The 18,834-nt window shown below is 40.4% G+C and overlaps 1 protein-coding gene across 3 annotated transcripts in view; it reads left to right on the top strand.

The window, feature by feature from the left end:
* C29H12orf42 (chromosome 29 C12orf42 homolog) overlaps nt 1-18,834 on the top strand; it is a 164,975-nt gene that overhangs the window by 30,087 nt on the left and 116,054 nt on the right. Inside the window, exon 2 of one of the 3 annotated variants that reach the window (XM_070599695.1) lies at nt 15,040-15,186. The exons of the other annotated variants lie outside the window; for them this stretch is intronic. The gene's annotated coding sequence lies outside the window, so the exon portion shown is untranslated. The remainder of the gene's footprint in view (nt 1-15,039; nt 15,187-18,834) is intronic. 3 annotated transcript variants of the gene reach the window in all.

The raw sequence follows: 18,834 nt of genomic DNA, 5'->3' as shown, positions 1-18,834 counted from the left end.
ACCCCTGTGTTCACTGCAGCATTATTCACAAGACCCAAGGTGTGGAAGCAACACAAGCGCCCTTCTACAAATGAATGGATAAAGAAGATGTAGTATATATATATGTGTACACAATGGAATACTACTCAGCCGTAGAAAAAGGTGAAATCACGAAATCGTCCATTTGCAACAACATGGATGGACCTCGAGATTATGATGTTAAGTGAAATAAGCCAGACAGAGAAAGACAAATACTGCATGATTTCACTCATATGCGGAAGAAAAACAAACACATGGATAAAGAGAACAGAGTAGTGATTACCAGAGGGGAAGAGGGCTGGGGAGTGGGCAAAAGGGGTAAAGGGACTAATATGTATAGCAGTGGATAAAAATTAGACCAGTGGTGGTGAGCACGATGCAGTCTATACAGAAATTGATCAATAATAATGTAAACCCAAAATTACACAAGGTTATAAACCTTTATAATTTCAATAAAATAATTGGAAAAAAAGTCCTGTTATGAATGCCTTTTATCCAATCCTCAGAGATCTTTGAAAGAAAAGTGGGGGACCTGATAGCTCATGAGCTGTGTAAGGAACAGGAAAAGGTGGAGAATAAATCGTCTTGGTCCCTTTGGGTGCAATAACAAAATACCACAAACTTGGCAGTTTATAAACAACAGAAATCTATTCCTCACAGTTCTGGAGGCTGGAAGTCCAAGATCCGGGTGCCGGCATGGATGGGTGAGGGACCTCTTCCAAGTTTCAGGCTTCTCATTGTATCCTCACATGGCAGAACAGGCAAGGGATCTCTCTGGGGCATTTTTTTTATAAGGGCACTAATCCCATTCATGAGGGCTCCACCCTCATGACTTAATCACCTCCCAAAGGCCCCACCTCCTAAAACCATCACACTGGGCATTAGGATTTCAATATAGGAATTTGGTTGAGGGCACACAAACATGCAGACCACAGCGGTAATGCAGTGAGACAGGGAGTATTCCAGTTACTTACTGCAGCACAACAAATACCCCAAACATAGTGGCATAAAACAACAATCATTCTATTATGCTCATTAATTGTGTGAGTCAGTAATTCAGCCAAAGCACAGCAGGGATGACTTGCTTCTGCTCCATGATGTCTGGGACATTAGCTGGGAAGACACAAAGGCTGAGGTGGACCTGAATGGCTGGGGACTGGAATGGTCTGGAGGTTTCCTCACTCATATGTAGCACCTGGGTTGGGAAGACTTGAAGAAAGGCTGGGTTCATCTGGAACTGTCCATCAGTGCATCTACCCGTGACCTCTCCAAGTCATGCGGACTTCCTCACCATATGGCGGCCTCAGTGTAGGCAGACTTCTTACACAGAGGCTCATGGCTCCAAAAACAAGGGTTACCAGCAGACAAAGAGAAAGCCGCATAACATTTTATCACTTAACCTGTGAATCTGCTAGTTGAAACATCACTTCTCCTGTACTCTATTGGTCAAAGCAGTCACAAGCCCACCCAGACTCAGGAAGAATATGTGGCTATGTTCTGAAGGCACAGCAGGATCAGATGGAGAAGAGACTTGAATGCAAAAATGAAAAGGAAGTTTTAGAAATGGAGGGTGGCATCAAGGAAAGTCTGGTCACGGCCCTCACTTTCATTTTCTCACCATAAACAAGCCACAGACATCTCGGGAGTAAATACAGAGAGCAGGGAGGCGTCCTTGATATTGGATTTTAGATTGTCACTTGACGTATCTTCAGAATGGACTGAGCTTCCTAAGGACACTTTGCTCTGGGTAGTTCTGAAACATACTCACATTTAGTGACACCTCTCCTCCCAAAGGACCCTCTCTGCGGGGCGGAAGGTGACGGTTGATGAGCTGCTGGGTGGCAGGAGCACCGGCCTGGGATATGCCGTAAAGATGTGAAAAATGAGTTGGGAAAAAGTTTATTTACCAAACAACAGTTAAAAGTCTCCTCTATCTTTCCATTCTCTCCACATTTTAAAGCAGGTTTCATTTTTACTAAAAATATCTAGTTAGGAACTGGGATGGAAATTAGAAGAACTTTTGGGTTTTAGTACTGAATTGAGGGTCCTGAATAAAGAATTGCATGACCCTGGGCAAACCATGTCACCTTCAGTATATCATATGCTCTTTGACTCTTTGAGGTCGCTTTCAGTTCCTAATGATGGGTTTTAAAGCTTTCCAAATGGACCAAGTGTGCTAATTTGATGAGCAAACCAAGCTATACATATGCATTTTGTATCCATAAACCAAAAAATAACTTTTTTTTTTGAGGAAGACTGTCCCTGAGCTAACATCTGCCACCAATCCTCCTCTTTTTGCTGAGGAAGATTGACCCTGAGCTAACATCCGTGCCCATCTTCCTCTACTTTATATGTGGGATGCCTGCCGCAGCATGGCTTGATACGTGGTGCGAAGGTCTATGCCCGGGGTCCGAACCGGTGAACACTTGGGCTGCCAAAGTGGAGCGTGACAACTTAACAGCTATGCCACTGTGCTGGCCCCCCAAAAAGTGACTTTTGAGCTGTAATTTTGCCTATCAAATTCACACAGATTAAAAACTCAATTTTGGTGAAAGTACATTAATGTGAAATTATTCTATTCTGCTGTTGAACATACTAATTGCTGCAGCTTTTCTGGAAAGCAATTTGACTCAATTTTATGTATCAGTTCTGTTGAAACATCCATATCCGTTGATGCCATTCATCCCTTCTGAGAAACTATCTTAAGAAAATAGTGTGGGAGTAAGATTTCTGTACGAGGATGGTCACTGCAATGTCACACTTAGTTATGTAAGAATGGGAGCCACCTGTGTTGTCCAATCACAGGGACATTCTATAACTTACAGGGCATAGTGACAATGATATTATGAGGCTGCACGAATCATATTTTCGAAAAAGTACTCATAAACAATAAAGTTGCATAAGGTAAAATCTGCAAGAGTAAAACTGGAAGGAACTGAGGCAAGAAATCTAGAAAAATTATTAACGGTTTTGTTTCTTTTTGGGTCTTTCCGTTTTTCAAAAATTTATAATGAATGTGTATTTGCTTTATAATCAGAAAAGGAAAGGAATGATGTTGATTGATGTCTTTTACATGTCATTATTTTTTTTGTTTTGTTCCTGATAGACTGCCCCCAAAAGAGAGAGCTGTCAGATTAATGCCTCCCAAGAATGTGAGTCTCATGAACACTGTGCCGTCTGCCCCACTCCTCCCCAAACTTCCAGCTCCCTCTCACCCCACTTGGGCTTCCCATACTGTGCACTGGCTTTGAGAGAGTGAAGGGAGGGAAAGCAGGCCAGGAGGTTCCAGCAGGTCCAGCCAGAACAAACTTTGGCAGGGGATCTCTGAGTGGCTATGGGAACCTGCAGGCACCAGACAGCCTGAAGGCGGGCATGTGGCCTTCTTGTAGAAGGCCTCACAGCTACAAGACTATTAGCTGGGTTTTACTGGAGTAAATTACCCCTGCTTTGCAAGAACATTAACAAATTACCATGAAAATGCTGTCATCACCAGGACAAATGTCTCTCAAAGGCTCACTTCACTGGGTTTTTTTGTCCCGACTATAAGATTCACTTGTTAGTTCTACAGAAAAGGGGAGACTGAATCTCGAGGTAATTTGCACTTTGGCTGAATTCATCGGCCCATTTTTTCCCATAGGGTTTGTTTTGTATCCAGGCTTATGTACAACCCTTGTAAAGGGCAGTCGCAGTTCTGTGGGCACTTGAAATGGGAGAGAATTCCGAAGTCGCTGCCTCCTGTTAAACACCGAGAATGGAGGAGATTGCCTCTTAGTCAAGAGTAAAAGAGGTCTGAAGGAAGAACAATGAGAATTTTACCTTAAAAAAACTGGTTCAGGAAACAAATGCCCATTACAATTTGTATGCAGTTTGCATTCTGAACTTTGGTGTTCTGGTTAATAAAATTACATAACCAAACTATGAACTTAGCTATCGCATGCATTATATTTATGCTTCCTTGGACAATAAATACCTTTCTTAACCCAGCAAGTCCTAGGAAACTGTGTACAGGCTAGGTTTGGTATGCAAAGGGCAGGCTCCACTTATGAGGATGGACACTATAATTGCTGGATCAACTCCTCTTTCAACGCTAGCATTTTATGTTTGTCTGAACGCTCCATCTAATTAAAATTCAAAAGCAGGCTAAATAAAATCAGGAGGGTAGTTAGCAAATTTATTAAATAATAATGGTATTCAGCATAAATATTTATAGGCTGAATTTAGGTTACCAATTAGAGTTTTGTTCTTATAACGCAATCGCATTCAGAAATAAGTTATTTTCCAAGGCTCATTATATGAAACTTTACCTATTTTGTATTTATTAATTAAAATTTGTCGTTGGCATAGATCATTTCCATTTAAAAGTGGATGCACTTGGATGGGTCAATCTGAGAGGCCCAGGTAGAAAAAAAATCTAGCTTTCCTGGGGTCTTTTCCAATCTTTTTCCGATATACTTATAGACAACCTAACAGGAGGGCTAAATATGTGTTTTGGGAACCAGCCAAGCAGACGTAAAAATGTCCTCCCCCCAAATAAATGAACAAATGAACAAAAATCCACTAAAACAGAGAAAACTTTGGCTTTCTGTAATATGTCAGGAAATTTGCAATCAGCTAGATCCCAGCATACATGAATACTTTCTAACGTCATTTCATCTAACATGAATCTAAGATCTAAGAATCTAATCTAAGAATACTTTCTAACATCATTTCATTACATAATATGTAACGACAATTAACAATAGTAAATATTGATTTTGCTCAGGTGTTTGAGGGGTTCCCCAATCTGGTCTGGGCCTGGCTGGTCTCAGCGTGGCTCCCTCACACACCTGTGGTCAGCTGTCGGCTAGATAGCTCTGCTGATTTTGGCCAGGGGATGGGTTGGCTGTTGGCTGATCTAGAATGCCCGTGACTGAGAAAACTGATGATCTGGTTCTGCCCCACGTGTCTTTTAGCCTCCAGCAGGCTAGGCTGGACATATCCTCATGGAAATGATAGAGGGCAAGAGTGCGCAAGTCCAGTAGTGCACCCCCTTAAAGCCTATGCTCATATTTGCATTTGCTAGCATCCCATTGACCAAGGCAAGTCACATGGCCGAGCCCAGACTGAAAGAGGGAGGTGCCACAAAGTTACATGGCACAGGGGCGTAGATATGGGGATAGGTGAACAACTGGGGTGGTTAATGCAATCTACCATGTGAGATAACATTTTGAAATGTTACACGATTTATTTGGCATTTTTAAGAATTCTTGCTTTTTTTACGTCTTCTACCTGTTTAGACTGAATTAGAATTTTAAAATAGCATTTCAGAGGGGCTGGCCCCGTGGCCGAGTGGTTAAGTCTGCACACTCTGCTGCAGGTGGCCCAGTGTTTCGTTGGTTTGAATCCTGGGCGCAGACATGGCACTGCTCATCAGACCACGCTGAGGCAGCGTCCCACATGCCACAGCTAGAAGGACCCACAACGAAGAATATACAACTATGTGCCTGGGGGCTTTGGCGAGAAAAAGGAAAAAAAAAAAAATCTTTAAAAAAAATAGCATTTCAGAAACAATGGCCTTGGAAGCCAGCTTTGAACTGTAAGAGTCGGGTATCTGAGAGAGAAAAGAGTTTTTTGAATTCCAAAGGCATTCCTAGAAATAAGCTTGGCAGGTTGATTGGGGGTTATCATTAGAAAGTAGATTGGATCCTGGAAAAGATTATCTGCCAGCTTCCTTCCAGATAGAGAGGAGAAGGAATGTCTTTCTGGGCTAGAGAGACTGGGAGAGCCTGATGAGATATGGAAGGGAATGCCCAGTGGGTGGGGTGGTGAGTTGAGCGAGCGAGCGAGAGAGAGAGACAGACAGACAGACAGACAGAGAGACAGAGAGACAGAGAAACGAAACAGCCATGACCTGAAAGGGCTGCAGGAGAAGCGGCGTCTTAGGAGAAGCGGCGTCTTAGGAGAAGCGGCGTCTTAGGAGAAGCGGCGTCTTAGTGAGAAGCGGCGTCTTAGGAGAAGCGGCGTCTTTAGGAGAAGCGGCGTCTTAGGAGAAGCGGCGTCTTTAGGAGAAGCGGCGTCTTAGGAGAAGCGGCGTCTTTAGGAGAAGCGGCGTCTTAGGAGAAGCGGCGTCTTTAGGAGAAGCGGCGTCTTTAGGAGAAGCGGCGTCTTAGGAGAAGCGGCGTCTTTAGGAGAAGCGGCGTCTTAGTGAGAAGCTGTTTTCAGTTAGAATGGTTTTCTCAAAGTGTGGTTCCGGACCAGCATCATCAGCTAGGACCTTGATCCAATTCAAGATCTTGGGCTCCACCCCAGACACAGTGAATCGGGAACTCCAGGGATGGGCTCAACAACTTACGCTTTAACAAGTTTGTATTAGTTATTGCTGTGTAACGAATAGATGTTGCTGTATGCCAAAACTCGGCAGCTGAAAACAACAAACATTGTCTTACAGTTTTTGAGGGTCAGAAATCCAGGAACATCAGCTGGGTGCCTTTGGCTCAAGGTCTTTCATGGGGCCACGGTCAAGCTGTTGGCTGTGTTGTGATATGGTGAGGCTTCTTCACTTTCTGGCTGTAAACAATGTCTCTTTGTCTGGGCTTTAGGCTATCTTCCACAGCTTGTCCAAAGTGGAAATAACTCTCAGCTTTCTAAACGATGTTTAGATGGACCAGCATAGCTGTGTCTATGCTTGGGTCCAGACTAAGTACACACGCAAAAGATTTGGACATTATGAACGTGATTATTTTTCTTGAAAACATCTTATATTTCCATAGCACTTTGCAATTTCCGAAGCTCTTTTCCATGTATTTTTTTCTTTTAATCCTTAAAACAACCCTAGGATGAAAAAAGAGTAGCTAGTTTTACAAACATTTTTCTATTTGTGTAAATGGAGACTCAGAAAGATTAAAGGTATTGTATAGAATACCGGATGTGGATGAAGTCATTTAATACAAATCTCAGTTATCCAAAGGAGAGAGCCAAAGCCCAGAGAAGTTAGGGGACTTGTTCAAGGTCACACAGCTGGTACATGCAGACCTGAGTCAAGAATTCAAATCTCTGGGCTCCTATATTGGAGCTCTTTCTACCATAATCTGGTATCTCTAATTTGATTTCATGAGCATAACTGTAGACATCGTAAATAGATATCATTTGCGTCCACATGTCTATAAGTGTTATGGAAATATTTTATAAATGCAAAGTGCATCTGGAAGGCAGTCTATGCATGTTTCTCTAATCAGGAATGTATTGTTCAACTTCTCGGCAGACGTAAAATTTCCTGACTTTAATTTGTAAGCCCATGATATTGTCTGTCCTCTAAAATGGACAATATAATGCAGGATTATGTTATTACGGGATTTTGAAGAGCTGTTTGTCATCCTCAAAGTAAGAGGAAATTCTGATGTAGCTTAAAAAAAAAGGACCCTGTTGTTCATTGTCTGAGCTAAGTGGCTAGATTGTCAGCAGTCTTTTGCATTCTCTCCCAGCATATGCTTGGAATGGCATATTTGCATAAGTGTAAGACTATAAAATAAAATTTCACCATAATGCAATAAATAGGGTCCAAAAATTTTATTCTCATAAAACGTGTTGCTTCGTTGGAGGCTAACGGCAGGCAGTATTTTTCGTCAGTCTTTACTGTCACAAAAACCAAAGAAGTAAAGATCAAAATAATGGTGTTTACAACAGACTGTATATTGCACTGAAAAAAACTCAAATTTATCACAGTCACATCGTAACATGCCCCTGATACACTCGTCTCAGTGATAAGAACTTAAGCTTGTTGGAGGATGGGAGCCAATTGCCAATTATCTTGTATCTAAATTCACATTTAACGGAGGCAGTTATGCTCACATGTATATATTTAGCTCTTAATTTACAGATGGCTTTTTTTACTGGTCTGTTTATAAATAGGTTGTTTATAACTCAAGATAAATTTTTTATAGAAATTTTCCACCTGAAAATGTTTGCTAAGTGCCTGAAGCTGAGCCTTCAAGTGGCTCATAGTCTTGTGGTTGGGTTCTGAAGCTAACCTCAGACACCTTTTTTTAAAAAAATTATTTTATTGAGGTCACATTGGTTTAAAACATCGTGTAAATTTCAGGTGTACATCATTATATTTCTTCTGTCTAGACTGCATCGTGTTCACCACCAAAAGTCTACTTGCCATCCGTTAGTGTACTTATGCGCCCCTTTACCCCTTTCACTCCACCTCCCTCCTTCTCCTCTGGTAACTGCCAGTGTTTGTCTTTCTCTGTCTGACTTATTTCGCTTAGCATAATACCCTCAAGGTCCATCCATGTTGTCACAAATGGGACAATTTTGCCTTTTTTATGGCTGAGTAGTATTCCATTCTATATAGATACCACATCTTCTTTATCTGTTCTTCAGTTGATGGGCACTTAGGTTGCTTCCAAGTCTTGGCTATTGTGAATAATGCTTCAATGAACAGAGGGGTGCACATATCTTTTTCAAAGTTTCATGTTCTTTGGATAAATACCCCAAAGTGAAATAGCTGAATCATATGGTTGTTCTATTTTTAATTTTTAAAGAAATCTCCATATTGTTTTCCACAGTGGCTGTACCCCACCAGCAGTGTGGGAGGGTTCCCTTTTCTCCATATCCTCTCCATCACTTGTTATTTCTTGTCTTTTTTTTTTTTTTTTGGTGAGAAAGATTCACCCTTAGCTAATGTCTGTTGCCAATCTTCTTTTTTTTTTTTTTCTGCTTGAGGAAGATTCACCCTGAGCTAACATCTGTGTCAGTCTTCCTCTATTCTGTACGTGGGATGCCTCCAAAGCATCGCTGATGAGCAGAGCAGGTCCGCACCTGGGATCCAAACCTGGGCACCTGGGTCGCAGAAGCAGAGCCCATGGAACTTTAACCACTCGGCCGTGGGGCTGGCCCCCTTGTCTTTTTAATAATCGCCATTCTGACAGGCGTGAGGTGAAATCTCATTGTAGTTTTGATTTGCTTTTCCTTAATAATTAGTGATGTCGAACATCTTTTCATGTGCCTGTTGCAAAAATGTCTTCTTTGTAAAAATGTCTTTTCATATCCTCTGCCCATTTTTTGATTGGATGTTCATTCTTTTGTTGTTGAGTTGTATGAGTTCTTATATATTTTGGAAATTAACCCCTTATTGGATATATGATTTGCATATATTTTCTTTCAGTTGGTGTGTTGCCTTTTCATTTTGTTGATGGTTTCCTTTCCTGTCAGAAGCTTTTTGGTTTGACGTAGAAACCTTTTAAGGCAAAACTGTGGCTCCTATTGAGCAGGTAGATAGTAACTCAGCCCGAGACCCCAGCCCTCAGGCTGCTGGCACTGGACCCTTCTTAGCAGAGATGGCTAACTGCTAGTCAAATCTTTTTACTGTTGCTCTGGAGTGCACAGCTGGACCACACTTCCCAGCCTTCTTTGTAGCTGGATGTGGCCATGGAATCTGTTCTTGTCAACAACTACGTGTGGAAGCGATGGATTCTGTGTCCAGGCTTGGCCCATGAAAACCTCCCCCAGGAATTCCTACACTCTTCTTTTCTGTCCATTGGCTGGAAGACAAATTCCCTATTCCCTAGGGGTTGACCAAGCGGAGGTCTTTGACTCGTTGTGTTGAAGGCTGCCTGCCATACACCTGCATTTATTGTTGGATATACAAAAAATAAATTTCAATTGTATGAAGCCACTGAGCTTTTAGGATTTGTCAATCACAACAGCAAGCATTGACTAATATTCCTTATGAGTCCTGTGCTCTTGGAGTTAAGACTCTTTGGTCTGTGCTTTGCAAGAAGACGGGATGGCAGCAAGGGAATGAAAACTGGGAGGAGGCTCAGGGTACAGGGAGCTCTCAAGGCAGCTGAGGAGGAAGGCTTCTTGGAGTAGAGATACAGAGAAGGGCACGGGGATAATGATCCTTAATGGCGGATGTTGGCCTAGCCGCCAAAGAGTGTCCTCTAGCTGTGGCAGAGGTTCCGCGCAGAGCAAAGGCAATGTCATTAGCAGCTCCTTTTGTGCATGGCTTGCTTCATGTAAAGACCTTATTAGTTGGGGATTGGCTTTATATATCTAAGTGCTCCTTTTGGAAACATCTAAGTTTAATTCGAGGTTGTGTCTACAGCTAGAGAAAAAGTGAAACCTAATTAGGGAGCTGTGGCAGCCCTGAGAATTCACCCTTCAGATCTGTCATGAGGCCAAGCATGGTGGGGGTACTGAGGCCCGTCCTGGGAGACAAGAGACTCCTCTGATGGCCAAGCTTGGCGTGAGGACTCCCTGAAGTTGTAGATGCACTTTCCTTAGATTGTGTGGCAGTCTAGGAAGCTTCCACCCAACCTTCCTTCTTTCCTTTCCTCTCTCTTCCCACAGCGTCAGACTTACCCTTCTCCATTTTCTCCCACAGGTATTTCCCCTAATAAGTTTCTAACATGTTTAATCTGTCTTGGTGTCTGCTTCTCAGAGGATCTGAACTAACTAAGAAATTATTCTAATCTTTCTGTTTGGATGTGTAGAAAGGGGCTGATTCTCTTAACATGTGAGGTATATCCATGGTTATCTCATCTAGTTCCTTGACTAGGTGAGATTCCATTATAGGCCATGTGTGGTTGCCGTTGAGCTCTCTATGGCATCCTGGGTAAGGTATGGTTACAGAGACCCCTGTGGTTCACCCAAGAATTGGGACAACCAAGTTGCCAGAGCCACTGGGAAAGAGAATTTCTTGCTTTTAAACTCAAGGATTCCTGATGGAGAAGGGAAAACAAAAAAGGATGAATGTTTACTAAGACCTTGCTAAGCCAGATGTTTTCTATATGGGATCTCCTCAGGTTATTAAGCGAAAATCCATTTCAAGGAGATATTTTTATCCCAAAGAAGGGATAAGGTCCAGAGAGGTTAAGTAATGTGCCTAATGTCACACATGTGATGAGAAGCAGAACTGGTATTTGAACCCAGAGCTCCTCTGTTCCACAAGCCATCGTACTCTTTCTACTTCTCAGAGAGCAGGTTTGCAGTGAATTCTGGGAAAAGTACTGTCTGTTTTCTTTCTTCCAAGCTGGTGCTAGAAACCTACTCGTTTCAGAGTCTGTGGAGGACAGGCCTCCTCCCAGGGTTTGTTGGATTCCTCCCTGCCCCCCCGCATCTTCTTTATGTGAAATGCCTCATAATTAAAAAGTACAGATTCTATACAGACACAGAGGCTTTTCAGTATAGACCACATTTCCAAAAGTGGTTATTATGCATGGATGTGCTTGGAGAATTAGATTTCTGTGGTTGTGACTTTAATTGCCCTGTCTAGATATGTGATTAAGCTTTTGTTCTTTGTTTCAAGATGACCAGTCAGTGGAGTTGTGTCGTTTTAATTTTATCTGACGTGTAGTAGGAGAACAGGCAACAGAGACTAATCTTTTTTGTCTCTTCTCCTTCTCAGTTTCTATGATGATTATTTCAATAGTTTTAGGTCTTATTAAGCACCAAGAGTGACATAAAATAGAATTATGTTTTGGCCAAATTGTTGAGTGCAACGCGGAGATTTTTATTTTAAAATAAGTGTAATACAAAGGGGAACAAAGATTAAATTTTACTTGAGCCTTTACCATCCACATCCCTTCCCCCCCAAGACAGAGCATATAAATGTGAAGCTTGTGGAAAGTTGAGGAAAATATAGTTTAATATAAAATTTTAGGTCCCTATCTTTGAACATCTGTTACTACGGCAACTGATTTTAAAGCTTGAAAGACCAAGCTATTCAGGCAACTTAACTAGATGTTTTTGAAATTATGGGAACTAAAAATATTTTTAAAACAGACACAGGTAGACCCCCATTCAGCTGACCTGGCTGACACAACAGTAAGACAGTACTGTGACAACTGGAGGAATGGCACAAAAGAGTGCAGTCAAGAAACAACAGCTTCTGCCAGGAGAGCGGGCCTAGGCACCAAGGCTGTCATTTTCTCCCTGTTTTCAGGGAGATGGGAGCTGGATGGAGCTCACAGCATCCCTGCTACACAAGGACAAGGGCACTATAAGCTTCATCTTTTCTGCACCTTTCAGCCACAGGTGAAGGAGCAGACAAACAGCTTCCAGGGCGCAAACATGGAGAAGAGAAAGTAAATTTCCTTAGAGAAACACAGTACACACCTTGGCAGCGGCTTCTTTTTCTAACTATTAAAAGTGACTTTTGGGGGGGCAGAAAATGATACAGAAATGTAGTCGTATCTACTTGTTCATTTGGAATTGCAAGCTCCCAGAATTATTCCCTTATCATTATATGCATTAGGTTCAAAGTAGAAAATAAATAAAACAGATGTTTCGAGTGACTTAAAGAAATGAGGGTGAAGTTCTATGAATACAGCCGTTCTTCAGTACATATCGGTGAACAAGTAACTGGGGGAAAGATTACTAACAGGAGAAGAACCACCAGGCTGGGTGTTCTTTCCCTCTGTGTCGTATGTGGACTGCCTAGGCTTCTCAGAAATTGCATTTTCAGGACAGTAGTTGGAGTAGGTAATCTCTTTCTTTGAGAAGTCTTTTCATCATCCTGACGAACTTTTCCAAGCAGATGATATTACTTTAAAAATCATACAAAGAAAACATAAATACCCAATGACTGCATGCAGGATTTCCCCAGGTTGTTAATTTGTTTGGTAAAATAATACAGAAGAAACATCCTTGAATCTGTGAGGAATTTCTCAAATAAAGTGGATGGGTTCCGATTGAAGAGGGAAATTCCAACCCAATTTCAAAGGTCTACTGATAAACCTCAACCTTGACCAAGAATTGACTTTTGTGGTATGCAGTACCATGTACCCAAGCAAACATAGAGGAAACAGCCAATGTTCAATTTCCAAACACTTACCTGGTTTTGCTATTGGTTCTCCCCTCATGTGTGCTGTCTTTCTGTTGTTTGCATAACAAGAATGGTGAATATTGAGTTAAAAGTCTCCTTTTTCTGGTACAGTGAACATGGCAGTCCTAAAACTGTGGGGTTTTGAGCCCAAACATTAGTGAACTAAGGCAGGGCTGAAAGCTCTTTGCACTGGCCTTTGACAAAGTTTGATAAATCCCTTTTGTTTCCAGAAAATGTCCTGTAAATGTCAAAAGCTCTCATATTCAAAGGGTCTCTGTTCTAGAGACATAAGCAACACCAAGATCAAGTAGACAAAGAAGAATCTGTAGGTCTGGAATTCTTAGTAGGTGAAGTCTATCCTGGATAAAGTAAAAAGGAATATTGTACAAGTAGATGTGTTCAGTAGAAAACAAGTAGATGTTTTAAATGTCTGCAATTTATCTTATAAATGCTTATTCTAAGCTTGACAGGATAAAAATTAACACGTAGGTTCATGTCTTTCTTCTTCTCTCTAAGGAGAGGAAAAGACAAAAAGATGAACAGGTTTATTCTTAAGAGAGAATCAGTGAAAGCAGAAGAGGAAGCTCGTATGTGCAGGGACCTCGTGGTAGAGAGAGGGGACACCTCAGGCAGTGTGGAGAGGAGCAGAGAGGAAACAGTGGACAGCAAGGTGGCAGGAGACAAGGATGGTGCGGGTGACAGTTTAGTTGAGGGAGAACAAAAGACTCCCAGGAGATCAGAAAAGATATGAAAAATTTAACAAACATTGCTTTGGACCATAGTTTTGAACCCCCTTAAAACTTAGAGTTATAAAGATAGACATTTCTGTTTACGCCACGCTTCTTTAAAAATCATTTCACTCCAAAAAGGCAACCCTCATACTGTTGGTAGGAATGCAAACTGGTGCAACCACTATGGAAAACAGTATGGAGATTTCTTTAAAAATTAAAATACTGGGGCCAGCCTGGTGGCATAGTGGGTAAGCTTGCATACTCTGCTTTGGCAGCCAGGGTTCGCAGGTTCAGATCCTGGACATGGACCTAGCACTGCTTTCCAAGCCACGCTGTGGGGGTATCCAACATAAAATAGAGGAAGATTGGCACAGGACGTTAGCTCAGCGGCGATCCTCCTCAAGCAAAAAGAGGAAGATTGGCAACAGATGTTAGCTCAGGGCCAATCTTCCTCACACACACAAAAAAACCATACTTAAAAAAAAAAACACTGAAAGGATAGACCAAAAAAAGTTATATTACTCTAGTTCTCACCACAAGAAAGGAAAATTTTTGTAACTATGGCGACAGATGTTAACTAGACTTATTCGTGGTGATCATTCCGCAATATATACAAATATCAAATCACTATGTTGTACACCTGAAAGGAATACAAAGCTATATGTCAATTATGTCTCAATTAAAAAATTATATCACTCAAGAACTAGAATATAATAGTGATTGGTTTATAAGCTTTATACAAGTAATTCAGATGAATTCAACTCAAGAAACATTTGTAGCTGTGGGAAACTGCAACATGTACTCAGCATCTTGAGATGGAAATCTCCATGGCGTCCTTTTACACTCTTTTGCTACCTAGCCTCTTTGCTATATTATCTGAGGGATACAAAGATGAGAAGGACAGAGTCCTTCCCTCTGAGAGCTAATAATACAGTAGGGGAAAGCATTACATGCTACTAGGTATAAGACTCCTACTCTTACTAATAACAGTTACATTCAAGCAACTGCAGGAAGGAATATCCAGAAAGAAGGAAAGCCATGGTATTGTTATTACTATTACTCTTGCTGTAGATTGGTGATGAACCTGTGGACTTTTCAGGAAGTGGTGCTGGGTTAATTGATTCTTTATAGAAAAAAAGAAAAAAATTGTCTCATACTATAAACACAAATCAATTCAAGATAGATTAGAGGCAAATATAAAAGAAAAATCTATGAACCTTTTACAAGACAATATTGAAGAACATCTTCATGACCTCAGCCTAGGGAAAATTTTCATAAACAAGACACAAAGAATACCAACCATAAAAAGAAAGTCTTGATAAATACAATACATTAATAATTAGTTCTGTTCATTTAGACACAATGAAGAAAATAAAATGATAACCTGCAAAATGGGAGAGGATATTTGCAACACACATAATCCAGAAAGTATTAATATCCAGGATACGTAAATAACTCTTTATAACCTTTTCATTTTAGAGAGCAAAGACCGCAATTGAAAAATGGGCAAAAACTTGCACAACAATCTTACAGACTAACCGATGTTAATGGCCAATCAGAATATGAAGATGCTTGTTCTCATTAGTAAACCAAAGAAATGCAAGTTCAATTCAAAATGAGATAGCGGTAAGTAGATATTATGGGCTGAATTGTGTTCCCTTAGTTTCATGTGTTGAAGCCCCAACCCCCACAAACTCAGAGTGTGACTGTGTTTGGAGATAGGACTTTCAAATAAGTAATTAAGGTTAAATGAGGTCATATGATTGGACCCTAATCCCTTCAGACTGGTGTTTTTATAAGAAGAGGAAATTTGGACACACAAAGAGACACCAGGAATGTGTGTACACAGAGAAAAGACCGCATGAGGACACAGAAAATGGCCATCTGCGAGCCAAGAGAGGCCTCAGAAGAAATCAACCTGCTGATGCCCTGACTTTAGACTCCCAGCCTCCAGAACTGTGAGGAAATACATTTCTATTCTTTAAGCCACTCAGTCTGAGGTTTTTTTATGGTGGCCCTAGCAAACCAATCTAATGAACCCCCCTCCTGCCCCCACCAAAAAAAAGACAGATTAAATAGAATGGTAATGACAACGTGGAGCAATCAGAAACAGTACAAATTTATTCAACCAGTTTGAAAAAAACAATTTTGTATTATCTCGTATATTTGAATATATGCATACTTTATGACTCAGCAATTCCACTCCCAAATATATAACCTAGATGAGAAACTCTTGTATGTATGTATGAGGAGCTTATGTTCAAGAATGCTTATAGTAGAAAAAACGAACAAAACAACCAAAAATTGGAAAGAGGCCAGTTATGTCTTTCATGAGAATATATAACCAAGTTGTAAAATATTAACACAATGGAATATGATATCACAATAAAATGAATTAATTACAGCAACATGTGACAACATTGAATGATTCTTAAAAATATAATGTTACATGAGATTAAGAAAAAACAGGTCATGGAAGAACAGAAAGTGTTAGTCCATTTACATAAAGTATGAAAAGAAGTGGAACCAAATGATGTATTGCAAGGGATACAGATAGATTTGCTAAAACTTTTTTTTTTAAACAAGAGGATGAAAAGACCAAATTCACAAAATGTTTGCCCCTGGGTGGATGGCATAGGAGGTGAGTGGGTATTTACAAGGAGGACACAGAAAGCTTCAACATTTTTGGTAAATTCTTCTCTATAATCAGGATTGTGGGTTCACATATGTTTATTGTTACACCTACTAATTTATACATAGCTATCATATTTTTTAATATATCAAATATATAATTAAAATTTCAAAAATAATCTGTTTATGTATTAGCAAAGACTTTATCAGGTGCTATAACAGAGAAAGCATGTGTACTAGTATTAATTTCAGACAAAATAGATTTCAAGGCAAAAGACATTTAAAGGGAAAAAGAGGAGAATTCTGATATTTATATAAGGATCAATTACTTCAGAAGGTATGATAGTCAATATAGCATATATGTATGTATGTATACATACATCAAAAATTGATAAAGGGGAAAAGAACTTGCTTATTTGTATAACTGAAACACCTACCACGAGACACTGAGTGTAGATGAGTCTTTAGGAGAGAAATAAATGAATCAAGGAGACAAAACTGAGTATGGCCATGGAGGATATGAGTAACACAATTGACAAGTATATACATACGTATGTGTGTTTGTGTGCACATATAACTACCAATAGAAGTTAAAGATCATTTAAATCACATTTGGAAAATTTACAAAAATCAATCATGTACTTATGTATTATGTACACAAGAACACTCAAACAAATTTCAAAAATTTTATATCACAGACGCCACATTGATGACAAAGAATTATGGAATAAAAACTTAGGAAATGCTTCTGATTTTACTCCAAACTTTTAACTTGGAAGTTATAAACTAAGAACTGAAGAATAATGAAGGAGATCCTTCATATCAAAGCCTGTTGGAGATCACCCTCGTGGGGTCCAGGGGAAAATGTGATTCTTTAAATGGCATTTTATTAAGAACGACACACACTGAAAAAAAGAATCAAGCTTTCAACTTAAGCCAGCAAATGAATAACAATGCCAACCCTCATAATTACAGTTAGTGAAGATAAAAGCAGAAACTATTGAAGTGGGAAGCAAAACTAGTGAAACTGATGTGTAAACCAAAAGTTGCGTCTTTGCAAAGTATGGTAAAATAAACCTTTGGCACATATGGTAAAGAAAAAAAAGAAAGGGGGCCGGCCCCATGGCGCAGCGGTTAAGTTCGCAAGTTCTGCTTCTCAGTGGCCTGGGGTTCGCGGGTTCGGATCCTGGATGCAGACATGGCGCCGCTTGGCACGCCATGCTGTGGTAGGTGTCCCACATATAAAGTAGAGGAAGATGGGGACGGATGTTAGCTCAGGGCCAGGCTTCCTCAGCAAAAAAGAGGAGGACTGGCTGTAGTTAGCTCAGGGCTAATCTTCCTCAAAAAAAAAAAAAAAAAAAAGAAAAGAAGAAAAAAGAAAGGTAAAGAATTTTTATTTGATATTGATGATAAGATACGCACAGATTTTAGAAACATTAAAATGTTAAAAAGAAAATGTGCAACATTAAATTTGGAAATAGGTAATTAAATCAAGGGCTTGGCCACACCCGCTCAATTTGATATTGTCTGTGAAGTGTATAGTAGCCTCTCTCTTTCACATTCTAACCCCTGAAGAAAATAAGCTGAGGAATGACGCCAACTCAACGCGACTTCTTATGTTGCCTTTCGTAGTCTTTGTGGTACGCGTCACCTTAGTTCAGTAGGGTAATTTCAGCTGAGCAAAATGTTGGAGAGCGGAGGTCTGAAACAGGTGGTTCGTCAGACGTCAAATGGAACGTCAGCATTTGCTTATAGATGTGGTTTTGTTGTCCTGCACAGTATTTTAAAATTTTTCCAATTATTGCCAATTTGAAAAAAAAAAAGGAAATCTAGAGATTTCACTTAAGAATCCTGATTTCTGTCCTGGCAAAATTAGAGCTGCTGAGGGTCAGATGGGGCCTGTGCTCTTCCGTTTACTGCAGTCCCCACTGGGGACTGTGAAGAGAGAGAGACCTCGGTTTTAATCCCAGCTCTGCCACCCACCTATGGGATTGTTTCGGGAAAGTTACATAACCTCCAGAGAGCATCGTTCTCCTTATCTGCAGAGTGGAGGAAATATTAGGCTTATAAAGTGATTGTTAACGTTAATGGATATTGAATGTGGAAACCTACATGCGTATGAAAAATAGTATATATGCATAATTTCTAAGGCAATTTATTTCCCTTTCAAATAATATGGAAAATGGTTTTTTTTAAAACTCTTTAATATATCTATTATTCCTTAACTCATTTCATCTTTCATTTCCTTTAAAACAATCATTTGCAACTTGGAAAGCATATAGTACAGTGTCTGGCACATAGAAGATGCTTAATTTATCTGTTCATTCAAGAAATTTATCTACATTGTTCTGATCACAAAGCACTGTGATTTGGTGATTTGTTAAAAGATGAAAATTCAGAGTATATCTGGATGGGAATAGAAAAGGTGGCACCCGAAAATACAGGGAGCTGGCAGAATGGAGGGCGAGTTAAATTTCAGTGGGAAGGAGCCAGGATGGAATAGTCTAGGCGCCATTTGCCAGATGGGAACGTCAATGACAGGGTTTGCCAGGGAAAACTACCTTTTCTTCAGACTGCAGAAGGTCTAGCAGTCTGGTGACTAGCACGTCTCTGCTGCCCCGTGCTTGGAAATGTTCTTGCTCG

The sequence above is a fragment of the Equus przewalskii genome, chromosome 29, assembly GCF_037783145.1.
Source record: "Equus przewalskii isolate Varuska chromosome 29, EquPr2, whole genome shotgun sequence".
In the NCBI taxonomy this organism is placed as follows: Eukaryota; Metazoa; Chordata; class Mammalia; order Perissodactyla; family Equidae; genus Equus; species Equus przewalskii.
This window is presented reverse-complemented; position numbering and strand designations above follow the sequence as displayed.